Raw genomic sequence first — 25,770 nt, forward strand, 5'->3', positions numbered from 1 at the left:
ATGGACATGCCCACTAGCCAGCACCCCTAGTGCCCAGCACCCAGAGCTCCCTCCATCCATCACCCAGCACCCAGACATGCCCAGCGCTCAGCACCCCCACCACTCAACAGCCAGGATCAGGAAATGCCCGGCAACAAGCACTCCCCTGCCTACCACCGCCAGTGCCCAATAACCAGCACACAGACAATGCCCACCAGTCAGCATCCCCAGCGCCAAGCACTCAGTCCACAGGCATGCCCAGCACCCTGATATGCATAGTCCCCAGCAGTCCCAGTGCCCAGGACCCATCACTTGGACATGCCCAGCACCCTGCAGCCCCAGCGCCTAGAACGCAGTACCCCCCAATGACCAGCACCCAGCGCTGCCTGTAGCCAGCATCCACCACCCGGCATGATCATCACCTGGCCATTCCCAGCACCAAGACCTCCCAGTGCCCAGCACAGGGACATGTCGAGCACCCAGATATGCCCAACACCCAGACATGTCCAGAACCCACTCCACTCAGGGCCCAGCACACAGTACCCCCACGGCCCAGCACCGACACATGCCCCGCACCAAGCACTGCCAAGGCTACCAAGGGGTGCTAGGTGTGCTGGATGTTGCGCATTTGCGGTGCTGGAGATGGCTGGGTGCTGGACAGCTGAGAAGGGGCTGTAAAGGGAAGGTGAGAGCCGCGAACATATTTCAGTCCTGGCCAAATGTGTGTGGGAGCTCGACGGGGCACTCGACTGCTTTCCAGTTGGGCTCTGGCAAGGTTGACAGTTCAGTGCTACAGCAAGCGCATAGCCCCGGTGTTGGTGGGGGCCTCAAAGGGCTGCAAGGGAAGGCGAGTGCAACGAACAACAGTCCATGTTGGTTCCTTCGGTGTTGGAGCGCCATCCAGTGGGTAGACGTTTCGGAGTTTGGCTGTGATCAAGGTAAGATGTAGGTTGGTGTTCAGGTGGGAGATCAAAGGGAGGGGGCCGGTGTCGGTGTGCTGAGAAGGGCCTGCCAAGGGAAGGTGAGGGTCAGCATCAACCTTGAGTCCTGGCTATACTCTCTTGGAGCCCCATGTGGTGGCGGCCGCTTCGGAGCTTGGCTCTGAAGAGGGTGAGGGCTACGTTGACGTTAGTTGCGAGATGCTACACAGAGCCCTGATGTTGGTGGGGCTTAGAAAGGGCTGCCAAGTGAGCGTGAGTGCCAGCATCAATCTTGAGTCCTGGTGGTTCTGTGCCTGAGCCCCAGGAGGTGAGTGGCCACTGCGGAGCTTGACTCTGATGAGGGCAAGGGATAGTTTGAGGTAAGGCGCGAGAACAAGCCACAGAGCCCCCGTGTTGGTGGGGCTGCCATGCGAGAGTGAGTGCCAGCATCAACCATGAGTCCTGGCTACTTCTGTGCCTGAGCCCCATGTGGTGGGTGGCCGCTTTGGAGCTAGGCTCTGATGAGGGTAAGGGCTCGGTTGACTTTAGGAGGGAGAAGGAACACAGAGCCCCATGTTGGTGGGGCTGAGGGGGGGCTGCCAAGGGAAGGTGAGGGCCAGCATCAACCTTGAGTCCTGGCTACTCTGTCCCTGAGCCCCAGGAGATGGGTCAGCCTTTAGGAGCTTAGCGCTGAGGAGGGGAAGCGATAGGTTGACGTTGGGAGGCAGAATAAACACAGAGCCCCGGTGTTGGTGGGGCTGAGGAGGGGCTGCCAGGGGAGGTGAGGGCAAGTAGCAGCCTTCAGTTCTGGCTACTTCTGTGCCTGATCCCCATTTGGTGCATGGCCGCTTTGAAGTTGGGCTCTGATGAGGGTGAGGGATAGGTTGAGGTCAGGAGAGATAACAAAAGCAGCGCCCTGGTGTTGGGGGGCTGAGGAGAACCTGCCAAGCGAGCGTGAGTGCCAGCATCGACCTTGAGGCCTGGCTACTCTGTCCCTCAGCCCCATGAGGTGGGTCGGCGCTTTGGAGCTTAGGCTCTGATAAGGGCAAGGGATAGCTTGAGTTTAGGCGCGAGAAGAAGACACAGAGCCCCCGTGTTGGTGGGGCTGCCACGCGAGAGTGAGTGCCAGCATCACCCTTGAGCCCTGGCTACTTCCGTGCCTGAGCCCCATGAGGTGGGTGGCTGCTTTGGAGCTGGGTCTGATGAGGGTAAGGGCTCGGTTGACTTTAGGAGGGAGAACAAACACAGTGCCCCAGTGTTGATGGGGCTGAGGAGGGGCTGCCAAGGGAAGGTGAGGGCAAGTAGAAGCCTTCAGTTCTGGCAACTTCTGTGCCTGATCCCCACGTGGTGGATGGCCGCTTCGGAGCTGGGTATCCATGTTGAGGGTAAGGGCTAGGTTGAAGTTAAGTGCGAGAACAGACACAGAGCCCCGGTGTTGGTGGGGCTGAGGAGGGGCTGCCAAGGCAAGGTGAGGGCCAGCATCGACCTTGAGTCCTGGCTACTCTGTCCCTGAGCCCCAGGAGATGGGTCGGCGTTTAGGAGCTTAGCGCTGAGGAGGGGAAGCGATAGGTTGACGTTGGGAGGCGTAACAAACAGAGAGCCCTGGTGTTGGTGGCGCTGAGAAAGGGCTGCTAAGTGAGCGTGAGTGCCAGCATCAACCTTGACTGCTGTCTACTTCTGTGCCTGAGCCCATGAGGTGAGTGGCCGCTTCAGAGCTTTGCTCTGAGGAAGGGAAGGGCTAGGTTGACATTAGGTGCGAGAACAGACAGAGAGCCCCAGTGTTGGTGGGGCTGGTAAACGAATCTGAGGGCCAGCATCAACCTTGAGTCCTGGCTATACTCTCTTGGAGCCCCATGTGGTGGCGGCCGCTTCGGAGCTTGGCTCTGAAGAGGGTGAGGGCTACGTTGACGTTAGTTGCGAGATGATACGCAGAGCCCTGATGTTGGTGGGGCTTAGAAAGGGCTGCCAAGTGAGCGTGAGTGCCAGCATCAATCTTGAGTCCTGGTGGTTCTGTGCCTGAGCCCCAGGAGGTGAGTGGCCGCTGCGGAGCTTGACTCTGATGAGGGCAAGGGATAGTTTGAGGTAAGGCGCGAGAACAAGCCACAGAGCCCCCGTGTTGGTGGGGCTGCCATGCGAGAGTGAGTGCCAGCATCAACCATGATCCTGGCTACTTCTGTGCCTGAGCCCCATGTGGTGGGTGGCCGTTTCAGAACTTGACTCTGCGGAGGGTAAGGGCTAGGTTGAGGTTAGGCGCGAGAACAGAGTCAGCGCCCCGGTGTTGGTGGAGGAGAGAAGGGCCTGCCAAGCGAATGTGGGGACCGGCATCAACCTTGAGTCCTGGCTACTTCTGTGCCTGAGCCCCAGGAGGTGAGTGGCCGGTGCGGAGCTTGGCTCTGATGAGGGCAAGGGATAGCTGGATGTTAGGCGGGAAAAGAACCACAGAGCCCCGGTGTTGGGGGGGACTGAGAAGGGCCTGTCAAGGGATGGGGAGGGCCAGCATTGGCTTTGAGTCCTGGCTACTTCTGTGCCGGAGCCCCATGTGGTGTGTGGCCGCTTTGGAGCTAGGCTCTGATGAGGGTAAGGGCTCGGTTGACTTTAGGAGGGAGAAGGAACACAGAGCCCCATGTTGGTGGGGCTGAGGAGGGGCTGCCAAGGGAAGGTGAGGGCCAGCATCAACCTTGAGTCCTGGCTACTCTGTCCCTGAGCCCCAGGAGATGGGTCAGCCTTTAGGAGCTTAGCGCTGAGGAGGGGAAGCGATAGGTTGACGTTGGGAGGCAGAATAAACACAGAGCCCCGGTGTTGGTGGGGCTGAGGAGGGGCTGCCAGGGGAGGTGAGGGCAAGTAGAAGCCTTCAGTTCTGGCTACTTCTGTGCCTGATCCCCATTTGGTGCATGGCCGCTTTGAAGTTGGGCTCTGATGAGGGTGAGGGATAGGTTGAGGTCAGGAGAGATAACAAAAGCAGCGCCCTGGTGTTGGGGGGCTGAGGAGAACCTGCCAAGCGAGCGTGAGTGCCAGCATCGACCTTGAGGCCTGGCTACTCTGTCCCTCAGCCCCATGAGGTGGGTCGGCGCTTTGGAGCTTAGGCTCTGATAAGGGCAAGGGATAGCTTGAGTTTAGGCGCGAGAAGAAGACACAGAGCCCCCGTGTTGGTGGGGCTGCCACGCGAGAGTGAGTGCCAGCATCACCCTTGAGCCCTGGCTACTTCCGTGCCTGAGCCCCATGAGGTGGGTGGCTGCTTTGGAGCTGGGTCTGATGATGGTAAGGGCTCGGTTGACTTTAGGAGGGAGAACAAACACAGTGCCCCAGTGTTGATGGGGCTGAGGAGGGGCTGCCAAGGGAAGGTGAGGGCAAGTAGAAGCCTTCAGTTCTGGCAACTTCTGTGCCTGAGCCCCACGTGGTGGATGGCCGCTTCGGAGCTGGGTATCCATGTTGAGGGTAAGGGCTAGGTTGAAGTTAAGTGCGAGAACAGACACAGAGCCCCGGTGTTGGTGGGGCTGAGGAGGGGCTGCCAAGGCAAGGTGAGGGCCAGCATCGACCTTGAGTCCTGGCTACTCTGTCCCTGAGCCCCAGGAGATGGGTCGGCGTTTAGGAGCTTAGCGCTGAGGAGGGGAAGGGATAGGTTGACGTTGGGAGGCGTAACAAACAGAGAGCCCTGGTGTTGGTGGCGCTGAGAAAGGGCTGCTAAGTGAGCGTGAGTGCCAGCATCAACCTTGACTGCTGTCTACTTCTGTGCCTGAGCCCATGAGGTGAGTGGCCGCTTCAGAGCTTTGCTCTGAGGAAGGGAAGGGCTAGGTTGACATTAGGTGCGAGAACAGACAGAGAGCCCCAGTGTTGGTGGGGCTGGTAAACGAATCTGAGGGCCAGCATCAACCTTGAGTCCTGGCTATACTCTCTTGGAGCCCCATGTGGTGGCGGCCGCTTCGGAGCTTGGCTCTGAAGAGGGTGAGGGCTACGTTGACGTTAGTTGCGAGATGATACGCAGAGCCCTGATGTTGGTGGGGCTTAGAAAGGGCTGCCAAGTGAGAGTGAGTGCCAGCATCAATCTTGAGTCCTGGTGGTTCTGTGCCTGAGCCCCAGGAGGTGAGTGGCCGCTGCGGAGCTGGACTCTGATGAGGGCAAGGGATAGTTTGAGGTAAGGCGCGAGAACAAGCCACAGAGCCCCCGTGTTGGTGGGGCTGCCATGCGAGAGTGAGTGCCAGCATCAACCATGATCCTGGCTACTTCTGTGCCTGAGCCCCATGTGGTGGGTGGCCGTTTCAGAACTTGACTCTGCGGAGGGTAAGGGCTAGGTTGAGGTTAGGCGCGAGAACAGAGTCAGCGCCCCGGTGTTGGTGGAGGAGAGAAGGGCCTGCCAAGCGAATGTGGGGACCGGCATCAACCTTGAGTCCTGGCTACTTCTGTGCCTGAGCCCCAGGAGGTGAGTGGCCGGTGCGGAGCTTGGCTCTGATGAGGGCAAGGGATAGCTGGATGTTAGGCGGGAAAAGAACCACAGAGCCCCGGTGTTGGGGCGGACTGAGAAGGGCCTGTCAAGGGATGGGGAGGGCCAGCATTGGCTTTGAGTCCTGGCTACTTCTGTGCCGGAGCCCCATGTGGTGTGTGGCCGCTTTGGAGCTAGGCTCTGATGAGGGTAAGGGCTCGGTTGACTTTAGGAGGGAGAAGGAACACAGAGCCCCATGTTGGTGGGGCTGAGGAGGGGCTGCCAAGGGAAGGTGAGGGCCAGCATCAACCTTGAGTCCTGGCTACTCTGTCCCTGAGCCCCAGGAGATGGGTCAGCCTTTAGGAGCTTAGCGCTGAGGAGGGGAAGCGATAGGTTGACGTTGGGAGGCAGAATAAACACAGAGCCCCGGTGTTGGTGGGGCTGAGGAGGGGCTGCCAGGGGAGGTGAGGGCAAGTAGAAGCCTTCAGTTCTGGCTACTTCTGTGCCTGATCCCCATTTGGTGCATGGCCGCTTTGAAGCTGGGCTCTGATGAGGGTGAGGGATAGGTTGAGGTCAGGAGAGATAACAAAAGCAGCGCCCTGGTGTTGGGGGGCTGAGGAGAACCTGCCAAGCGAGCGTGAGTGCCAGCATCGACCTTGAGGCCTGGCTACTCTGTCCCTCAGCCCCATGAGGTGGGTCGGCGCTTTGGAGCTTAGGCTCTGATAAGGGCAAGGGATAGCTTGAGTTTAGGCGCGAGAAGAAGACACAGAGCCCCCGTGTTGGTGGGGCTGCCACGCGAGAGTGAGTGCCAGCATCACCCTTGAGCCCTGGCTACTTCCGTGCCTGAGCCCCATGAGGTGGGTGGCTGCTTTGGAGCTGGGTCTGATGAGGGTAAGGGCTCGGTTGACTTTAGGAGGGAGAACAAACACAGTGCCCCAGTGTTGATGGGGCTGAGGAGGGGCTGCCAAGGGAAGGTGAGGGCAAGTAGAAGCCTTCAGTTCTGGCAACTTCTGTGCCTGAGCCCCACGTGGTGGATGGCCGCTTCGGAGCTGGGTATCCATGTTGAGGGTAAGGGCTAGGTTGAAGTTAAGTGCGAGAACAGACACAGAGCCCCGGTGTTGGTGGGGCTGAGGAGGGGCTGCCAAGGCAAGGTGAGGGCCAGCATCGACCTTGAGTCCTGGCTACTCTGTCCCTGAGCCCCAGGAGATGGGTCGGCGTTTAGGAGCTTAGCGCTGAGGAGGGGAAGGGATAGGTTGACGTTGGGAGGCGTAACAAACAGAGAGCCCTGGTGTTGGTGGCGCTGAGAAAGGGCTGCTAAGTGAGCGTGAGTGCCAGCATCAACCTTGACTGCTGTCTACTTCTGTGCCTGAGCCCATGAGGTGAGTGGCCGCTTCAGAGCTTTGCTCTGAGGAAGGGAAGGGCTAGGTTGACATTAGGTGCGAGAACAGACAGAGAGCCCCAGTGTTGGTGGGGCTGGTAAACGAATCTGAGGGCCAGCATCAACCTTGAGTCCTGGCTATACTCTCTTGGAGCCCCATGTGGTGGCGGCCGCTTCGGAGCTTGGCTCTGAAGAGGGTGAGGGCTACGTTGACGTTAGTTGCGAGATGATACGCAGAGCCCTGATGTTGGTGGGGCTTAGAAAGGGCTGCCAAGTGAGAGTGAGTGCCAGCATCAATCTTGAGTCCTGGTGGTTCTGTGCCTGAGCCCCAGGAGGTGAGTGGCCGCTGCGGAGCTGGACTCTGATGAGGGCAAGGGATAGTTTGAGGTAAGGCGCGAGAACAAGCCACAGAGCCCCCGTGTTGGTGGGGCTGCCATGCGAGAGTGAGTGCCAGCATCAACCATGATCCTGGCTACTTCTGTGCCTGAGCCCCATGTGGTGGGTGGCCGTTTCAGAACTTGACTCTGCGGAGGGTAAGGGCTAGGTTGAGGTTAGGCGCGAGAACAGAGTCAGCGCCCCGGTGTTGGTGGAGGAGAGAAGGGCCTGCCAAGCGAATGTGGGGACCGGCATCAACCTTGAGTCCTGGCTACTTCTGTGCCTGAGCCCCAGGAGGTGAGTGGCCGGTGCGGAGCTTGGCTCTGATGAGGGCAAGGGATAGCTGGATGTTAGGCGGGAAAAGAACCACAGAGCCCCGGTGTTGGGGCGGACTGAGAAGGGCCTGTCAAGGGATGGGGAGGGCCAGCATTGGCTTTGAGTCCTGGCTACTTCTGTGCCGGAGCCCCATGTGGTGTGTGGCCGCTTTGGAGCTAGGCTCTGATGAGGGTAAGGGCTCGGTTGACTTTAGGAGGGAGAAGGAACACAGAGCCCCATGTTGGTGGGGCTGAGGAGGGGCTGCCAAGGGAAGGTGAGGGCCAGCATCAACCTTGAGTCCTGGCTACTCTGTCCCTGAGCCCCAGGAGATGGGTCAGCCTTTAGGAGCTTAGCGCTGAGGAGGGGAAGCGATAGGTTGACGTTGGGAGGCAGAATAAACACAGAGCCCCGGTGTTGGTGGGGCTGAGGAGGGGCTGCCAGGGGAGGTGAGGGCAAGTAGAAGCCTTCAGTTCTGGCTACTTCTGTGCCTGATCCCCATTTGGTGCATGGCCGCTTTGAAGCTGGGCTCTGATGAGGGTGAGGGATAGGTTGAGGTCAGGAGAGATAACAAAAGCAGCGCCCTGGTGTTGGGGGGCTGAGGAGAACCTGCCAAGCGAGCGTGAGTGCCAGCATCGACCTTGAGGCCTGGCTACTCTGTCCCTCAGCCCCATGAGGTGGGTCGGCGCTTTGGAGCTTAGGCTCTGATAAGGGCAAGGGATAGCTTGAGTTTAGGCGCGAGAAGAAGACACAGAGCCCCCGTGTTGGTGGGGCTGCCACGCGAGAGTGAGTGCCAGCATCACCCTTGAGCCCTGGCTACTTCCGTGCCTGAGCCCCATGAGGTGGGTGGCTGCTTTGGAGCTGGGTCTGATGAGGGTAAGGGCTCGGTTGACTTTAGGAGGGAGAACAAACACAGTGCCCCAGTGTTGATGGGGCTGAGGAGGGGCTGCCAAGGGAAGGTGAGGGCAAGTAGAAGCCTTCAGTTCTGGCAACTTCTGTGCCTGAGCCCCACGTGGTGGATGGCCGCTTCGGAGCTGGGTATCCATGTTGAGGGTAAGGGCTAGGTTGAAGTTAAGTGCGAGAACAGACACAGAGCCCCGGTGTTGGTGGGGCTGAGGAGGGGCTGCCAAGGCAAGGTGAGGGCCAGCATCGACCTTGAGTCCTGGCTACTCTGTCCCTGAGCCCCAGGAGATGGGTCGGCGTTTAGGAGCTTAGCGCTGAGGAGGGGAAGGGATAGGTTGACGTTGGGAGGCGTAACAAACAGAGAGCCCTGGTGTTGGTGGCGCTGAGAAAGGGCTGCTAAGTGAGCGTGAGTGCCAGCATCAACCTTGACTGCTGTCTACTTCTGTGCCTGAGCCCATGAGGTGAGTGGCCGCTTCAGAGCTTTGCTCTGAGGAAGGGAAGGGCTAGGTTGACATTAGGTGCGAGAACAGACAGAGAGCCCCAGTGTTGGTGGGGCTGGTAAACGAATCTGAGGGCCAGCATCAACCTTGAGTCCTGGCTATACTCTCTTGGAGCCCCATGTGGTGGCGGCCGCTTCGGAGCTTGGCTCTGAAGAGGGTGAGGGCTACGTTGACGTTAGTTGCGAGATGATACGCAGAGCCCTGATGTTGGTGGGGCTTAGAAAGGGCTGCCAAGTGAGCGTGAGTGCCAGCATCAATCTTGAGTCCTGGTGGTTCTGTGCCTGAGCCCCAGGAGGTGAGTGGCCGCTGCGGAGCTTGACTCTGTTGAGGGCAAGGGATAGTTTGAGGTAAGGCGCGAGAACAAGCCACAGAGCCCCCGTGTTGGTGGGGCTGCCATGCGAGAGTGAGTGCCAGCATCAACCATGAGTCCTGGCTACTTCTGTGCCTGAGCCCCATGTGGTGGGTGGCCGTTTCAGAACTTGACTCTGCGGAGGGTAAGGGCTAGGTTGAGGTTAGGCGCGAGAACAGAGTCAGCGCCCCGGTGTTGGTGGAGGAGAGAAGGGCCTGCCAAGCGAATGTGGGGACCGGCATCAACCTTGAGTCCTGGCTACTTCTGTGCCTGAGCCCCAGGAGGTGAGTGGCCGGTGCGGAGCTTGGCTCTGATGAGGGCAAGGGATAGCTGGATGTTAGGCGGGAAAAGAACCACAGAGCCCCGGTGTTGGGGGGGACTGAGAAGGGCCTGTCAAGGGATGGGGAGGGCCAGCATTGGCTTTGAGTCCTGGCTACTTCTGTGCCGGAGCCCCATGTGGTGTGTGGCCGCTTTGGAGCTAGGCTCTGATGAGGGTAAGGGCTCGGTTGACTTTAGGAGGGAGAAGGAACACAGAGCCCCATGTTGGTGGGGCTGAGGAGGGGCTGCCAAGGGAAGGTGAGGGCCAGCATCAACCTTGAGTCCTGGCTACTCTGTCCCTGAGCCCCAGGAGATGGGTCAGCCTTTAGGAGCTTAGCGCTGAGGAGGGGAAGCGATAGGTTGACGTTGGGAGGCAGAATAAACACAGAGCCCCGGTGTTGGTGGGGCTGAGGAGGGGCTGCCAGGGGAGGTGAGGGCAAGTAGAAGCCTTCAGTTCTGGCTACTTCTGTGCCTGATCCCCATTTGGTGCATGGCCGCTTTGAAGCTGGGCTCTGATGAGGGTGAGGGATAGGTTGAGGTCAGGAGAGATAACAAAAGCAGCGCCCTGGTGTTGGGGGGCTGAGGAGAACCTGCCAAGCGAGCGTGAGTGCCAGCATCGACCTTGAGGCCTGGCTACTCTGTCCCTCAGCCCCATGAGGTGGGTCGGCGCTTTGGAGCTTAGGCTCTGATAAGGGCAAGGGATAGCTTGAGTTTAGGCGCGAGAAGAAGACACAGAGCCCCCGTGTTGGTGGGGCTGCCACGCGAGAGTGAGTGCCAGCATCACCCTTGAGCCCTGGCTACTTCCGTGCCTGAGCCCCATGAGGTGGGTGGCTGCTTTGGAGCTGGGTCTGATGAGGGTAAGGGCTCGGTTGACTTTAGGAGGGAGAACAAACACAGTGCCCCAGTGTTGATGGGGCTGAGGAGGGGCTGCCAAGGGAAGGTGAGGGCAAGTAGAAGCCTTCAGTTCTGGCAACTTCTGTGCCTGAGCCCCACGTGGTGGATGGCCGCTTCGGAGCTGGGTATCCATGTTGAGGGTAAGGGCTAGGTTGAAGTTAAGTGCGAGAACAGACACAGAGCCCCGGTGTTGGTGGGGCTGAGGAGGGGCTGCCAAGGCAAGGTGAGGGCCAGCATCGACCTTGAGTCCTGGCTACTCTGTCCCTGAGCCCCAGGAGATGGGTCGGCGTTTAGGAGCTTAGCGCTGAGGAGGGGAAGGGATAGGTTGACGTTGGGAGGCGTAACAAACAGAGAGCCCTGGTGTTGGTGGCGCTGAGAAAGGGCTGCTAAGTGAGCGTGAGTGCCAGCATCAACCTTGACTGCTGTCTACTTCTGTGCCTGAGCCCATGAGGTGAGTGGCCGCTTCAGAGCTTTGCTCTGAGGAAGGGAAGGGCTAGGTTGACATTAGGTGCGAGAACAGACAGAGAGCCCCAGTGTTGGTGGGGCTGGTAAACGAATCTGAGGGCCAGCATCAACCTTGAGTCCTGGCTATACTCTCTTGGAGCCCCATGTGGTGGCGGCCGCTTCGGAGCTTGGCTCTGAAGAGGGTGAGGGCTACGTTGACGTTAGTTGCGAGATGATACGCAGAGCCCTGATGTTGGTGGGGCTTAGAAAGGGCTGCCAAGTGAGCGTGAGTGCCAGCATCAATCTTGAGTCCTGGTGGTTCTGTGCCTGAGCCCCAGGAGGTGAGTGGCCGCTGCGGAGCTTGACTCTGATGAGGGCAAGGGATAGTTTGAGGTAAGGCGCGAGAACAAGCCACAGAGCCCCCGTGTTGGTGGGGCTGCCATGCGAGAGTGAGTGCCAGCATCAACCATGATCCTGGCTACTTCTGTGCCTGAGCCCCATGTGGTGGGTGGCCGTTTCAGAACTTGACTCTGCGGAGGGTAAGGGCTAGGTTGAGGTTAGGCGCGAGAACAGAGTCAGCGCCCCGGTGTTGGTGGAGGAGAGAAGGGCCTGCCAAGCGAATGTGGGGACCGGCATCAACCTTGAGTCCTGGCTACTTCTGTGCCTGAGCCCCAGGAGGTGAGTGGCCGGTGCGGAGCTTGGCTCTGATGAGGGCAAGGGATAGCTGGATGTTAGGCGGGAAAAGAACCACAGAGCCCCGGTGTTGGGGGGGACTGAGAAGGGCCTGTCAAGGGATGGGGAGGGCCAGCATTGGCTTTGAGTCCTGGCTACTTCTGTGCCGGAGCCCCATGTGGTGGGTGGCCGCTTTGGAGCTAGGCTCTGATGAGGGTAAGGGCTCGGTTGACTTTAGGAGGGAGAAGGAACACAGAGCCCCATGTTGGTGGGGCTGAGGAGGGGCTGCCAAGGGAAGGTGAGGGCCAGCATCAACCTTGAGTCCTGGCTACTCTGTCCCTGAGCCCCAGGAGATGGGTCAGCCTTTAGGAGCTTAGCGCTGAGGAGGGGAAGCGATAGGTTGACGTTGGGAGGCAGAATAAACACAGAGCCCCGGTGTTGGTGGGGCTGAGGAGGGGCTGCCAGGGGAGGTGAGGGCAAGTAGAAGCCTTCAGTTCTGGCTACTTCTGTGCCTGATCCCCATTTGGTGCATGGCCGCTTTGAAGCTGGGCTCTGATGAGGGTGAGGGATAGGTTGAGGTCAGGAGAGATAACAAAAGCAGCGCCCTGGTGTTGGGGGGCTGAGGAGAACCTGCCAAGCGAGCGTGAGTGCCAGCATCGACCTTGAGGCCTGGCTACTCTGTCCCTCAGCCCCATGAGGTGGGTCGGCGCTTTGGAGCTTAGGCTCTGATAAGGGCAAGGGATAGCTTGAGTTTAGGCGCGAGAAGAAGACACAGAGCCCCCGTGTTGGTGGGGCTGCCACGCGAGAGTGAGTGCCAGCATCACCCTTGAGCCCTGGCTACTTCCGTGCCTGAGCCCCATGAGGTGGGTGGCTGCTTTGGAGCTGGGTCTGATGAGGGTAAGGGCTCGGTTGACTTTAGGAGGGAGAACAAACACAGTGCCCCAGTGTTGATGGGGCTGAGGAGGGGCTGCCAAGGGAAGGTGAGGGCAAGTAGAAGCCTTCAGTTCTGGCAACTTCTGTGCCTGAGCCCCACGTGGTGGATGGCCGCTTCGGAGCTGGGTATCCATGTTGAGGGTAAGGGCTAGGTTGAAGTTAAGTGCGAGAACAGACACAGAGCCCCGGTGTTGGTGGGGCTGAGGAGGGGCTGCCAAGGCAAGGTGAGGGCCAGCATCGACCTTGAGTCCTGGCTACTCTGTCCCTGAGCCCCAGGAGATGGGTCGGCGTTTAGGAGCTTAGCGCTGAGGAGGGGAAGGGATAGGTTGACGTTGGGAGGCGTAACAAACAGAGAGCCCTGGTGTTGGTGGCGCTGAGAAAGGGCTGCTAAGTGAGCGTGAGTGCCAGCATCAACCTTGACTGCTGTCTACTTCTGTGCCTGAGCCCATGAGGTGAGTGGCCGCTTCAGAGCTTTGCTCTGAGGAAGGGAAGGGCTAGGTTGACATTAGGTGCGAGAACAGACAGAGAGCCCCAGTGTTGGTGGGGCTGGTAAACGAATCTGAGGGCCAGCATCAACCTTGAGTCCTGGCTATACTCTCTTGGAGCCCCATGTGGTGGCGGCCGCTTCGGAGCTTGGCTCTGAAGAGGGTGAGGGCTACGTTGACGTTAGTTGCGAGATGATACGCAGAGCCCTGATGTTGGTGGGGCTTAGAAAGGGCTGCCAAGTGAGCGTGAGTGCCAGCATCAATCTTGAGTCCTGGTGGTTCTGTGCCTGAGCCCCAGGAGGTGAGTGGCCGCTGCGGAGCTTGACTCTGATGAGGGCAAGGGATAGTTTGAGGTAAGGCGCGAGAACAAGCCACAGAGCCCCCGTGTTGGTGGGGCTGCCATGCGAGAGTGAGTGCCAGCATCAACCATGATCCTGGCTACTTCTGTGCCTGAGCCCCATGTGGTGGGTGGCCGTTTCAGAACTTGACTCTGCGGAGGGTAAGGGCTAGGTTGAGGTTAGGCGCGAGAACAGAGTCAGCGCCCCGGTGTTGGTGGAGGAGAGAAGGGCCTGCCAAGCGAATGTGGGGACCGGCATCAACCTTGAGTCCTGGCTACTTCTGTGCCTGAGCCCCAGGAGGTGAGTGGCCGGTGCGGAGCTTGGCTCTGATGAGGGCAAGGGATAGCTGGATGTTAGGCGGGAAAAGAACCACAGAGCCCCGGTGTTGGGGGGGACTGAGAAGGGCCTGTCAAGGGATGGGGAGGGCCAGCATTGGCTTTGAGTCCTGGCTACTTCTGTGCCGGAGCCCCATGTGGTGGGTGGCCGCTTTGGAGCTAGGCTCTGATGAGGGTAAGGGCTCGGTTGACTTTAGGAGGGAGAAGGAACACAGAGCCCCATGTTGGTGGGGCTGAGGAGGGGCTGCCAAGGGAAGGTGAGGGCCAGCATCAACCTTGAGTCCTGGCTACTCTGTCCCTGAGCCCCAGGAGATGGGTCAGCCTTTAGGAGCTTAGCGCTGAGGAGGGGAAGCGATAGGTTGACGTTGGGAGGCAGAATAAACACAGAGCCCCGGTGTTGGTGGGGCTGAGGAGGGGCTGCCAGGGGAGGTGAGGGCAAGTAGAAGCCTTCAGTTCTGGCTACTTCTGTGCCTGATCCCCATTTGGTGCATGGCCGCTTTGAAGCTGGGCTCTGATGAGGGTGAGGGATAGGTTGAGGTCAGGAGAGATAACAAAAGCAGCGCCCTGGTGTTGGGGGGCTGAGGAGAACCTGCCAAGCGAGCGTGAGTGCCAGCATCGACCTTGAGGCCTGGCTACTCTGTCCCTCAGCCCCATGAGGTGGGTCGGCGCTTTGGAGCTTAGGCTCTGATAAGGGCAAGGGATAGCTTGAGTTTAGGCGCGAGAAGAAGACACAGAGCCCCCGTGTTGGTGGGGCTGCCACGCGAGAGTGAGTGCCAGCATCACCCTTGAGCCCTGGCTACTTCCGTGCCTGAGCCCCATGAGGTGGGTGGCTGCTTTGGAGCTGGGTCTGATGATGGTAAGGGCTCGGTTGACTTTAGGAGGGAGAACAAACACAGTGCCCCAGTGTTGATGGGGCTGAGGAGGGGCTGCCAAGGGAAGGTGAGGGCAAGTAGAAGCCTTCAGTTCTGGCAACTTCTGTGCCTGAGCCCCACGTGGTGGATGGCCGCTTCGGAGCTGGGTATCCATGTTGAGGGTAAGGGCTAGGTTGAAGTTAAGTGCGAGAACAGACACAGAGCCCCGGTGTTGGTGGGGCTGAGGAGGGGCTGCCAAGGCAAGGTGAGGGCCAGCATCGACCTTGAGTCCTGGCTACTCTGTCCCTGAGCCCCAGGAGATGGGTCGGCGTTTAGGAGCTTAGCGCTGAGGAGGGGAAGGGATAGGTTGACGTTGGGAGGCGTAACAAACAGAGAGCCCTGGTGTTGGTGGCGCTGAGAAAGGGCTGCTAAGTGAGCGTGAGTGCCAGCATCAACCTTGACTGCTGTCTACTTCTGTGCCTGAGCCCATGAGGTGAGTGGCCGCTTCAGAGCTTTGCTCTGAGGAAGGGAAGGGCTAGGTTGACATTAGGTGCGAGAACAGACAGAGAGCCCCAGTGTTGGTGGGGCTGGTAAACGAATCTGAGGGCCAGCATCAACCTTGAGTCCTGGCTATACTCTCTTGGAGCCCCATGTGGTGGCGGCCGCTTCGGAGCTTGGCTCTGAAGAGGGTGAGGGCTACGTTGACGTTAGTTGCGAGATGATACGCAGAGCCCTGATGTTGGTGGGGCTTAGAAAGGGCTGCCAAGTGAGAGTGAGTGCCAGCATCAATCTTGAGTCCTGGTGGTTCTGTGCCTGAGCCCCAGGAGGTGAGTGGCCGCTGCGGAGCTGGACTCTGATGAGGGCAAGGGATAGTTTGAGGTAAGGCGCGAGAACAAGCCACAGAGCCCCCGTGTTGGTGGGGCTGCCATGCGAGAGTGAGTGCCAGCATCAACCATGATCCTGGCTACTTCTGTGCCTGAGCCCCATGTGGTGGGTGGCCGTTTCAGAACTTGACTCTGCGGAGGGTAAGGGCTAGGTTGAGGTTAGGCGCGAGAACAGAGTCAGCGCCCCGGTGTTGGTGGAGGAGAGAAGGGCCTGCCAAGCGAATGTGGGGACCGGCATCAACCTTGAGTCCTGGCTACTTCTGTGCCTGAGCCCCAGGAGGTGAGTGGCCGGTGCGGAGCTTGGCTCTGATGAGGGCAAGGGATAGCTGGATGTTAGGCGGGAAAAGAACCACAGAGCCCCGGTGTTGGGGCGGACTGAGAAGGGCCTGTCAAGGGATGGGGAGGGCCAGCATTGGCTTTGAGTCCTGGCTACTTCTGTGCCGGAGCCCCATGTGGTGTGTGGCCGCTTTGGAGCTAGGCTCTGATGAGGGTAAGGGCTCGGTTGACTTTAGGAGGGAGAAGGAACACAGAGCCCCATGTTGGTGGGGCTGAGGAGGGGCTGCCAAGGGAAGGTGAGGGCCAGCATCAACCTTGAGTCCTGGCTACTCTGTCCCTGAGCCCCAGGAGATGGGTCAGCCTTTAGGAGCTTAGCGCTGAGGAGGGGAAGCGATAGGTTGACGTTGGGAGGCAGAATAAACACAGAGCCCCGGTGTTGGTGGGGCTGAGGAGGGGCTGCCAGGGGAGGTGAGGGCAAGTAGAAGCCTTCAGTTCTGGCTACTTCTGTGCCTGATCCCCATTTGGTGCATGGCCGCTTTGAAGCTGGGCTCTGATGAGGGTGAGGGATAGGTTGAGGTCAGGAGAGATAACAAAAGCAGCGCCCTGGTGTTGGGGGGCTGAGGAGAACCTGCCAAGCGAGCGTGAGTGCCAGCATCGACCTTGAGGCCTGGCTACTCTGTCCCTCAGCCCCATGAGGTGGGTCGGCGCTTTGGAGCTTAGGCTCTGATAAGGGCAAGGGATAGCTTGAGTTTAGGCGCGAGAAGAAGACACAGAGCCCCCGTGTTGGTGGGGCTGCCACGCGAGAGTGAGTGCCAGCATCACCCTTGAGCCCTGGCTACTTCCGTGCCTGAGCCCCATGAGGTGGGTGGCTGCTTTGGAGCTGGGTCTGATGAGGGTAAGGGCTCGGTTGACTTTAGGAGGGAGAACAAACACAGTGCCCCAGTGTTGATGGGGCTGAGGAGGGGCTGCCAAGGGAAGGTGAGGGCAAGTAGAAGCCTTCAGTTCTGGCAACTTCTGTGCCTGAGCCCCACGTGGTGGATGGCCGCTTCGGAGCTGGGTATCCATGTTGAGGGTAAGGGCTAGGTTGAAGTTAAGTGCGAGAACAGACACAGAGCCCCGGTGTTGGTGGGGCTGAGGAGGGGCTGCCAAGGCAAGGTGAGGGCCAGCATCGACCTTGAGTCCTGGCTACTCTGTCCCTGAGCCCCAGGAGATGGGTCGGCGTTTAGGAGCTTAGCGCTGAGGAGGGGAAGGGATAGGTTGACGTTGGGAGGCGTAACAAACAGAGAGCCCTGGTGTTGGTGGCGCTGAGAAAGGGCTGCTAAGTGAGCGTGAGTGCCAGCATCAACCTTGACTGCTGTCTACTTCTGTGCCTGAGCCCATGAGGTGAGTGGCCGCTTCAGAGCTTTGCTCTGAGGAAGGGAAGGGCTAGGTTGACATTAGGTGCGAGAACAGACAGAGAGCCCCAGTGTTGGTGGGGCTGGTAAACGAATCTGAGGGCCAGCATCAACCTTGAGTCCTGGCTATACTCTCTTGGAGCCCCATGTGGTGGCGGCCGCTTCGGAGCTTGGCTCTGAAGAGGGTGAGGGCTACGTTGACGTTAGTTGCGAGATGATACGCAGAGCCCTGATGTTGGTGGGGCTTAGAAAGGGCTGCCAAGTGAGCGTGAGTGCCAGCATCAATCTTGAGTCCTGGTGGTTCTGTGCCTGAGCCCCAGGAGGTGAGTGGCCGCTGCGGAGCTTGACTCTGATGAGGGCAAGGGATAGTTTGAGGTAAGGCGCGAGAACAAGCCACAGAGCCCCCGTGTTGGTGGGGCTGCCATGCGAGAGTGAGTGCCAGCATCAACCATGATCCTGGCTACTTCTGTGCCTGAGCCCCATGTGGTGGGTGGCCGTTTCAGAACTTGACTCTGCGGAGGGTAAGGGCTAGGTTGAGGTTAGGCGCGAGAACAGAGTCAGCGCCCCGGTGTTGGTGGAGGAGAGAAGGGCCTGCCAAGCGAATGTGGGGACCGGCATCAACCTTGAGTCCTGGCTACTTCTGTGCCTGAGCCCCAGGAGGTGAGTGGCCGGTGCGGAGCTTGGCTCTGATGAGGGCAAGGGATAGCTGGATGTTAGGCGGGAAAAGAACCACAGAGCCCCGGTGTTGGGGGGGACTGAGAAGGGCCTGTCAAGGGATGGGGAGGGCCAGCATTGGCTTTGAGTCCTGGCTACTTCTGTGCCGGAGCCCCATGTGGTGGGTGGCCGCTTTGGAGCTAGGCTCTGATGAGGGTAAGGGCTCGGTTGACTTTAGGAGGGAGAAGGAACACAGAGCCCCATGTTGGTGGGGCTGAGGAGGGGCTGCCAAGGGAAGGTGAGGGCCAGCATCAACCTTGAGTCCTGGCTACTCTGTCCCTGAGCCCCAGGAGATGGGTCAGCCTTTAGGAGCTTAGCGCTGAGGAGGGGAAGCGATAGGTTGACGTTGGGAGGCAGAATAAACACAGAGCCCCGGTGTTGGTGGGGCTGAGGAGGGGCTGCCAGGGGAGGTGAGGGCAAGTAGAAGCCTTCAGTTCTGGCTACTTCTGTGCCTGATCCCCATTTGGTGCATGGCCGCTTTGAAGCTGGGCTCTGATGAGGGTGAGGGATAGGTTGAGGTCAGGAGAGATAACAAAAGCAGCGCCCTGGTGTTGGGGGGCTGAGGAGAACCTGCCAAGCGAGCGTGAGTGCCAGCATCGACCTTGAGGCCTGGCTACTCTGTCCCTCAGCCCCATGAGGTGGGTCGGCGCTTTGGAGCTTAGGCTCTGATAAGGGCAAGGGATAGCTTGAGTTTAGGCGCGAGAAGAAGACACAGAGCCCCCGTGTTGGTGGGGCTGCCACGCGAGAGTGAGTGCCAGCATCACCCTTGAGCCCTGGCTACTTCCGTGCCTGAGCCCCATGAGGTGGGTGGCTGCTTTGGAGCTGGGTCTGATGAGGGTAAGGGCTCGGTTGACTTTAGGAGGGAGAACAAACACAGTGCCCCAGTGTTGATGGGGCTGAGGAGGGGCTGCCAAGGGAAGGTGAGGGCAAGTAGAAGCCTTCAGTTCTGGCAACTTCTGTGCCTGAGCCCCACGTGGTGGATGGCCGCTTCGGAGCTGGGTATCCATGTTGAGGGTAAGGGCTAGGTTGAAGTTAAGTGCGAGAACAGACACAGAGCCCCGGTGTTGGTGGGGCTGAGGAGGGGCTGCCAAGGCAAGGTGAGGGCCAGCATCGACCTTGAGTCCTGGCTACTCTGTCCCTGAGCCCCAGGAGATGGGTCGGCGTTTAGGAGCTTAGCGCTGAGGAGGGGAAGGGATAGGTTGACGTTGGGAGGCGTAACAAACAGAGAGCCCTGGTGTTGGTGGCGCTGAGAAAGGGCTGCTAAGTGAGCGTGAGTGCCAGCATCAACCTTGACTGCTGTCTACTTCTGTGCCTGAGCCCATGAGGTGAGTGGCCGCTTCAGAGCTTTGCTCTGAGGAAGGGAAGGGCTAGGTTGACATTAGGTGCGAGAACAGACAGAGAGCCCCAGTGTTGGTGGGGCTGGTAAACGAATCTGAGGGCCAGCATCAACCTTGAGTCCTGGCTATACTCTCTTGGAGCCCCATGTGGTGGCGGCCGCTTCGGAGCTTGGCTCTGAAGAGGGTGAGGGCTACGTTGACGTTAGTTGCGAGATGATACGCAGAGCCCTGATGTTGGTGGGGCTTAGAAAGGGCTGCCAAGTGAGCGTGAGTGCCAGCATCAATCTTGAGTCCTGGTGGTTCTGTGCCTGAGCCCCAGGAGGTGAGTGGCCGCTGCGGAGCTTGACTCTGTTGAGGGCAAGGGATAGTTTGAGGTAAGGCGCGAGAACAAGCCACAGAGCCCCCGTGTTGGTGGGGCTGCCATGCGAGAGTGAGTGCCAGCATCAACCATGAGTCCTGGCTACTTCTGTGCCTGAGCCCCATGTGGTGGGTGGCCGTTTCAGAACTTGACTCTGCGGAGGGTAAGGGCTAGGTTGAGGTTAGGCGCGAGAACAGAGTCAGCGCCCCGGTGTTGGTGGAGGAGAGAAGGGCCTGCCAAGCGAATGTGGGGACCGGCATCAACCTTGAGTCCTGGCTACTTCTGTGCCTGAGCCCCAGGAGGTGAGTGGCCGGTGCGGAGCTTGGCTCTGATGAGGGCAAGGGATAGCTGGATGTTAGGCGGGAAAAGAACCACAGAGCCCCGGTGTTGGGGGGGACTGAGAAGGGCCTGTCAAGGGATGGGGAGGGCCAGCATTGGCTTTGAGTCCTGGCTACTTCTGTGCCGGAGCCCCATGTGGTGTGTGGCCGCTTTGGAGCTAGGCTCTGATGAGGGTAAGGGCTCGGTTGACTTTAGGAGGGAGAAGGAACACAGAGCCCCATGTTGGTGGGGCTGAGGAGGGGCTGCCAAGGGAAGGTGAGGGCCAGCATCAACCTTGAGTCCTGGCTACTCTGTCCCTGAGCCCCAGGAGATGGGTCAGCCTTTAGGAGCTTAGCGCTGAGGAGGGGAAGCGATAGGTTGACGTTGGGAGGCAGAATAAACACAGAGCCCCGGTGTTGGTGGGGCTGAGGAGGGGCTGCCAGGGGAGGTGAGGGCAAGTAGAAGCCTTCAGTTCTGGCTACTTCTGTGCCTGATCCCCATTTGGTGCATGGCCGCTTTGAAGCTGGGCTCTGATGAGGGTGAGGGATAGGTTGAGGTCAGGAGAGATAACAAAAGCAGCGCCCTGGTGTTGGGGGGCTGAGGAGAACCTGCCAAGCGAGCGTGAGTGCCAGCATCGACCTTGAGGCCTGGCTACTCTGTCCCTCAGCCCCATGAGGTGGGTCGGCGCTTTGGAGCTTAGGCTCTGATAAGGGCAAGGGATAGCTTGAGTTTAGGCGCGAGAAGAAGACACAGAGCCCCCGTGTTGGTGGGGCTGCCACGCGAGAGTGAGTGCCAGCATCACCCTTGAGCCCTGGCTACTTCCGTGCCTGAGCCCCATGAGGTGGGTGGCTGCTTTGGAGCTGGGTCTGATGAGGGTAAGGGCTCGGTTGACTTTAGGAGGGAGAACAAACACAGTGCCCCAGTGTTGATGGGGCTGAGGAGGGGCTGCCAAGGGAAGGTGAGGGCAAGTAGAAGCCTTCAGTTCTGGCAACTTCTGTGCCTGAGCCCCACGTGGTGGATGGCCGCTTCGGAGCTGGGTATCCATGTTGAGGGTAAGGGCTAGGTTGAAGTTAAGTGCGAGAACAGACACAGAGCCCCGGTGTTGGTGGGGCTGAGGAGGGGCTGCCAAGGCAAGGTGAGGGCCAGCATCGACCTTGAGTCCTGGCTACTCTGTCCCTGAGCCCCAGGAGATGGGTCGGCGTTTAGGAGCTTAGCGCTGAGGAGGGGAAGGGATAGGTTGACGTTGGGAGGCGTAACAAACAGAGAGCCCTGGTGTTGGTGGCGCTGAGAAAGGGCTGCTAAGTGAGCGTGAGTGCCAGCATCAACCTTGACTGCTGTCTACTTCTGTGCCTGAGCCCATGAGGTGAGTGGCCGCTTCAGAGCTTTGCTCTGAGGAAGGGAAGGGCTAGGTTGACATTAGGTGCGAGAACAGACAGAGAGCCCCAGTGTTGGTGGGGCTGGTAAACGAATCTGAGGGCCAGCATCAACCTTGAGTCCTGGCTATACTCTCTTGGAGCCCCATGTGGTGGCGGCCGCTTCGGAGCTTGGCTCTGAAGAGGGTGAGGGCTACGTTGACGTTAGTTGCGAGATGATACGCAGAGCCCTGATGTTGGTGGGGCTTAGAAAGGGCTGCCAAGTGAGCGTGAGTGCCAGCATCAATCTTGAGTCCTGGTGGTTCTGTGCCTGAGCCCCAGGAGGTGAGTGGCCGCTGCGGAGCTTGACTCTGATGAGGGCAAGGGATAGTTTGAGGTAAGGCGCGAGAACAAGCCACAGAGCCCCCGTGTTGGTGGGGCTGCCATGCGAGAGTGAGTGCCAGCATCAACCATGATCCTGGCTACTTCTGTGCCTGAGCCCCATGTGGTGGGTGGCCGTTTCAGAACTTGACTCTGCGGAGGGTAAGGGCTAGGTTGAGGTTAGGCGCGAGAACAGAGTCAGCGCCCCGGTGTTGGTGGAGGAGAGAAGGGCCTGCCAAGCGAATGTGGGGACCGGCATCAACCTTGAGTCCTGGCTACTTCTGTGCCTGAGCCCCAGGAGGTGAGTGGCCGGTGCGGAGCTTGGCTCTGATGAGGGCAAGGGATAGCTGGATGTTAGGCGGGAAAAGAACCACAGAGCCCCGGTGTTGGGGGGGACTGAGAAGGGCCTGTCAAGGGATGGGGAGGGCCAGCATTGGCTTTGAGTCCTGGCTACTTCTGTGCCGGAGCCCCATGTGGTGGGTGGCCGCTTTGGAGCTAGGCTCTGATGAGGGTAAGGGCTCGGTTGACTTTAGGAGGGAGAAGGAACACAGAGCCCCATGTTGGTGGGGCTGAGGAGGGGCTGCCAAGGGAAGGTGAGGGCCAGCATCAACCTTGAGTCCTGGCTACTCTGTCCCTGAGCCCCAGGAGATGGGTCAGCCTTTAGGAGCTTAGCGCTGAGGAGGGGAAGCGATAGGTTGACGTTGGGAGGCAGAATAAACACAGAGCCCCGGTGTTGGTGGGGCTGAGGAGGGGCTGCCAGGGGAGGTGAGGGCAAGTAGAAGCCTTCAGTTCTGGCTACTTCTGTGCCTGATCCCCATTTGGTGCATGGCCGCTTTGAAGCTGGGCTCTGATGAGGGTGAGGGATAGGTTGAGGTCAGGAGAGATAACAAAAGCAGCGCCCTGGTGTTGGGGGGCTGAGGAGAACCTGCCAAGCGAGCGTGAGTGCCAGCATCGACCTTGAGGCCTGGCTACTCTGTCCCTCAGCCCCATGAGGTGGGTCGGCGCTTTGGAGCTTAGGCTCTGATAAGGGCAAGGGATAGCTTGAGTTTAGGCGCGAGAAGAAGACACAGAGCCCCCGTGTTGGTGGGGCTGCCACGCGAGAGTGAGTGCCAGCATCACCCTTGAGCCCTGGCTACTTCCGTGCCTGAGCCCCATGAGGTGGGTGGCTGCTTTGGAGCTGGGTCTGATGAGGGTAAGGGCTCGGTTGACTTTAGGAGGGAGAACAAACACAGTGCCCCAGTGTTGATGGGGCTGAGGAGGGGCTGCCAAGGGAAGGTGAGGGCAAGTAGAAGCCTTCAGTTCTGGCAACTTCTGTGCCTGAGCCCCACGTGGTGGATGGCCGCTTCGGAGCTGGGTATCCATGTTGAGGGTAAGGGCTAGGTTGAAGTTAAGTGCGAGAACAGACACAGAGCCCCGGTGTTGGTGGGGCTGAGGAGGGGCTGCCAAGGCAAGGTGAGGGCCAGCATCGACCTTGAGTCCTGGCTACTCTGTCCCTGAGCCCCAGGAGATGGGTCGGCGTTTAGGAGCTTAGCGCTGAGGAGGGGAAGGGATAGGTTGACGTTGGGAGGCGTAACAAACAGAGAGCCCTGGTGTTGGTGGCGCTGAGAAAGGGCTGCTAAGTGAGCGTGAGTGCCAGCATCAACCTTGACTGCTGTCTACTTCTGTGCCTGAGCCCATGAGGTGAGTGGCCGCTTCAGAGCTTTGCTCTGAGGAAGGGAAGGGCTAGGTTGACATTAGGTGCGAGAACAGACAGAGAGCCCCAGTGTTGGTGGGGCTGGTAAACGAATCTGAGGGCCAGCATCAACCTTGAGTCCTGGCTATACTCTCTTGGAGCCCCATGTGGTGGCGGCCGCTTCGGAGCTTGGCTCTGAAGAGGGTGAGGGCTACGTTGACGTTAGTTGCGAGATGATACGCAGAGCCCTGATGTTGGTGGGGCTTAGAAAGGGCTGCCAAGTGAGCGTGAGTGCCAGCATCAATCTTGAGTCCTGGTGGTTCTGTGCCTGAGCCCCAGGAGGTGAGTGGCCGCTGCGGAGCTTGACTCTGTTGAGGGCAAGGGATAGTTTGAGGTAAGGCGCGAGAACAAGCCACAGAGCCCCCGTGTTGGTGGGGCTGCCATGCGAGAGTGAGTGCCAGCATCAACCATGAGTCCTGGCTACTTCTGTGCCTGAGCCCCATGTGGTGGGTGGCCGTTTCAGAACTTGACTCTGCGGAGGGTAAGGGCTAGGTTGAGGTTAGGCGCGAGAACAGAGTCAGCGCCCCGGTGTTGGTGGAGGAGAGAAGGGCCTGCCAAGCGAATGTGGGGACCGGCATCAACCTTGAGTCCTGGCTACTTCTGTGCCTGAGCCCCAGGAGGTGAGTGGCCGGTGCGGAGCTTGGCTCTGATGAGGGCAAGGGATAGCTGGATGTTAGGCGGGAAAAGAACCACAGAGCCCCGGTGTTGGGGGGGACTGAGAAGGGCCTGTCAAGGGATGGGGAGGGCCAGCATTGGCTTTGAGTCCTGGCTACTTCTGTGCCGGAGCCCCATGTGGTGTGTGGCCGCTTTGGAGCTAGGCTCTGATGAGGGTAAGGGCTCGGTTGACTTTAGGAGGGAGAAGGAACACAGAGCCCCATGTTGGTGGGGCTGAGGAGGGGCTGCCAAGGGAAGGTGAGGGCCAGCATCAACCTTGAGTCCTGGCTACTCTGTCCCTGAGCCCCAGGAGATGGGTCAGCCTTTAGGAGCTTAGCGCTGAGGAGGGGAAGCGATAGGTTGACGTTGGGAGGCAGAATAAACACAGAGCCCCGGTGTTGGTGGGGCTGAGGAGGGGCTGCCAGGGGAGGTGAGGGCAAGTAGAAGCCTTCAGTTCTGGCTACTTCTGTGCCTGATCCCCATTTGGTGCATGGCCGCTTTGAAGCTGGGCTCTGATGAGGGTGAGGGATAGGTTGAGGTCAGGAGAGATAACAAAAGCAGCGCCCTGGTGTTGGGGGGCTGAGGAGAACCTGCCAAGCGAGCGTGAGTGCCAGCATCGACCTTGAGGCCTGGCTACTCTGTCCCTCAGCCCCATGAGGTGGGTCGGCGCTTTGGAGCTTAGGCTCTGATAAGGGCAAGGGATAGCTTGAGTTTAGGCGCGAGAAGAAGACACAGAGCCCCCGTGTTGGTGGGGCTGCCACGCGAGAGTGAGTGCCAGCATCACCCTTGAGCCCTGGCTACTTCCGTGCCTGAGCCCCATGAGGTGGGTGGCTGCTTTGGAGCTGGGTCTGATGAGGGTAAGGGCTCGGTTGACTTTAGGAGGGAGAACAAACACAGTGCCCCAGTGTTGATGGGGCTGAGGAGGGGCTGCCAAGGGAAGGTGAGGGCAAGTAGAAGCCTTCAGTTCTGGCAACTTCTGTGCCTGAGCCCCACGTGGTGGATGGCCGCTTCGGAGCTGGGTATCCATGTTGAGGGTAAGGGCTAGGTTGAAGTTAAGTGCGAGAACAGACACAGAGCCCCGGTGTTGGTGGGGCTGAGGAGGGGCTGCCAAGGCAAGGTGAGGGCCAGCATCGACCTTGAGTCCTGGCTACTCTGTCCCTGAGCCCCAGGAGATGGGTCGGCGTTTAGGAGCTTAGCGCTGAGGAGGGGAAGGGATAGGTTGACGTTGGGAGGCGTAACAAACAGAGAGCCCTGGTGTTGGTGGCGCTGAGAAAGGGCTGCTAAGTGAGCGTGAGTGCCAGCATCAACCTTGACTGCTGTCTACTTCTGTGCCTGAGCCCATGAGGTGAGTGGCCGCTTCAGAGCTTTGCTCTGAGGAAGGGAAGGGCTAGGTTGACATTAGGTGCGAGAACAGACAGAGAGCCCCAGTGTTGGTGGGGCTGGTAAACGAATCTGAGGGCCAGCATCAACCTTGAGTCCTGGCTATACTCTCTTGGAGCCCCATGTGGTGGCGGCCGCTTCGGAGCTTGGCTCTGAAGAGGGTGAGGGCTACGTTGACGTTAGTTGCGAGATGATACGCAGAGCCCTGATGTTGGTGGGGCTTAGAAAGGGCTGCCAAGTGAGCGTGAGTGCCAGCATCAATCTTGAGTCCTGGTGGTTCTGTGCCTGAGCCCCAGGAGGTGAGTGGCCGCTGCGGAGCTGGACTCTGATGAGGGCAAGGGATAGTTTGAGGTAAGGCGCGAGAACAAGCCACAGAGCCCCCGTGTTGGTGGGGCTGCCATGCGAGAGTGAGTGCCAGCATCAACCATGATCCTGGCTACTTCTGTGCCTGAGCCCCATGTGGTGGGTGGCCGTTTCAGAACTTGACTCTGCGGAGGGTAAGGGCTAGGTTGAGGTTAGGCGCGAGAACAGAGTCAGCGCCCCGGTGTTGGTGGAGGAGAGAAGGGCCTGCCAAGCGAATGTGGGGA

Source organism: Calonectris borealis, chromosome 20, assembly GCF_964195595.1.
Source record: "Calonectris borealis chromosome 20, bCalBor7.hap1.2, whole genome shotgun sequence".
NCBI classification, from domain to species: Eukaryota; Metazoa; Chordata; class Aves; order Procellariiformes; family Procellariidae; genus Calonectris; species Calonectris borealis.